General features: G+C 50.9%; 1 pseudogene; it reads left to right on the plus strand.

Annotated features, from left to right (window-relative positions):
* The first annotated feature begins 1612 nt into the window (after nucleotides 1-1612).
* Nucleotides 1613-1730, plus strand: LOC124778605 (annotated as a pseudogene).
* Nucleotides 1731-2082: the final 352 nt, after the last annotated feature.

The following is a 2082-nucleotide window of genomic DNA, read 5'->3' on the forward strand; positions in this document are numbered from 1 at the left end:
CTCCTTCCCACACACGTGGTCGTTACTTGTCTAAAAACTTGGCCGCTGTCCTGTAGGATAACTTGCCGCCGACGCAACTTTTACTGCGGACCTGAAATTTAGTGCACCTCCGGCGGTGTCCTAAACACAGCATTTAGAGCCAAGTGTCAAGGTAATAAAAGAACCGCCATGAATGTTTCAGCGTGTGTAAACGGGTATGCCGCCATGACGCGGCGAACCCAGCGGAGTATTATTCAGGGCGGCGACCGCAAGAGCCATACGACTGAGGAGGGGAACGTAGAGCTCCGAAAAATTACATGACACCACGGTACTCTGCGGCCAGCGCAAGTGTTTTCTGAAAATAGAACGGCACGGAACTTTCTGCGAAAATATACGATGCGTTTCAGTAGAAAATACGTATAAATATTTAAGAAACGGTCGTATGCTCTCTTTTGAGCTGAGAGGTTAATCTAAACACGTGTCTTATTTATGTACTTGTCGAGGTACAGTAGTCTGCAGCTAACCCATCCTGTCAAATACACGCTCATAAATGTGTAAGTGACTTTTTGAGCCGGCCGGGGTGTCCGAGCGGTTCTAGGTGCTACAGTCTGGAACCGCGCGACCGCTACGGTCGCAGGTTCGAATCCTGCCTCGGGCATGGATGTGTGTGATGTCCTTAGGTTAGTTCGGTTTAAGTAGTTCTAAGTTCTAGGGGACTGATGACCTTAGAAGTTAAGTCCCCATTTGAGCCATTTGAGCCATTTGACTATTTGATCGTATATTAATGTGATCCAGTTACATGTAAATGCTAGTTCCGGAAACGTCACCGAAGAACTGTGAAGTTTGGAAGGTAGTAAAGCTGTGAGGACGGGTCGTGAGTCGTTGTTGGGTAGCTCAGTCGGTGCAGCACTTGCCCGTGAAAATCAAGTTCCCGACCTCCAATAGCAGTCCGGCAGACTTTTGCTGTGCCAAGAAGTTTGATATGAGCGCAAACTCTGCTGCAGAGTGAAAAATTCGTTCTAGAATAAATTGTGCTTCGCTTCAATGTAAATTTTAACTGCGAAATTCTTGTGAATGCCCATATCCTCCTTGCTGTAGACTATGGTACTGTGTAGTTTACGGGGGTGAAAAAACCGGTTGGTGGCAGTACAGAGACAATTTGTATTGTTTGTTATCTAGTGCAGTAGTCGGATTGAGGAGTCTTTTGAAAGTAATCGGGCTGCTATAAAGCATGAAGTGGTGGTTTAGTGAAACTCTCTCCATCCGAACAGGCCTCGGAACACCCAACGGTACCGACCGGCCGCCGTTTCATCCTCTCAGCCCAGGGGCGTCGCTGGATGCGGATACGGAGGGGCACATGGTCAGCACATAACTCTCCCGGCCGTTGTCAGTTTTCGTGACCGGAGCCACTGCTTCTCAATCAAGTAGCTCCTCAGTTTGCCTCATAAGGATTGAGTGCACCCCTCTTGCGAACAGAGCTCGCCAGATCGGACGGTCACCCATCCAAGTGCTAGCCCAGCCCGACAGCGCTTAACTTCGGTGATCTGACGGGAACCGATGTTACCACTGCGGCAACGCCGTCGGCAGTGGTGTAGTGGAAGTAACTAATTTAACCTTCCCCAAGGATCAAAGTGGCAACGGCCTTGCCGTAGTGGATACACCGGTTCCCGTCAGATCACCGAAGTTAAGCGCTGTCGGGCGTGGCTGGCACTCGGATGGGTGACCCTCCAGGCCGCCATGCGCTGTTGCCATTTTTCGGGGTGCACTCAGTCTCGTGAGGCCAACTGAGGAGCTACTCGACCGAATAGTAGCGGCTCCGGTCAAAGAAAACCATCATAACGACCGGGAGTGGGGTGTGCTGATCACACGCCCCTCCCATCCGCATCCTCAGTGAGGATGACACAGCGGTCGGATGGTCCCGATGGGCCACTTGTGGCCTGAAGACGGAGAGCAAGGATCAAAGTGAGGCTGGTGACCCTTGCTTGGTTTGATACCATATGAGTAGCAGGGGATAGAAATTATCCGGGTCCCTCAACATACGTTTCGGAGGAAGTCTGCGTAGCAATACGTCACGTGATTTGTCTCGATCACCGCACGGCGCCA

Source organism: Schistocerca piceifrons, chromosome 2 (genome assembly GCF_021461385.2).
Source record: "Schistocerca piceifrons isolate TAMUIC-IGC-003096 chromosome 2, iqSchPice1.1, whole genome shotgun sequence".
Taxonomy (NCBI): domain Eukaryota; kingdom Metazoa; phylum Arthropoda; class Insecta; order Orthoptera; family Acrididae; genus Schistocerca; species Schistocerca piceifrons.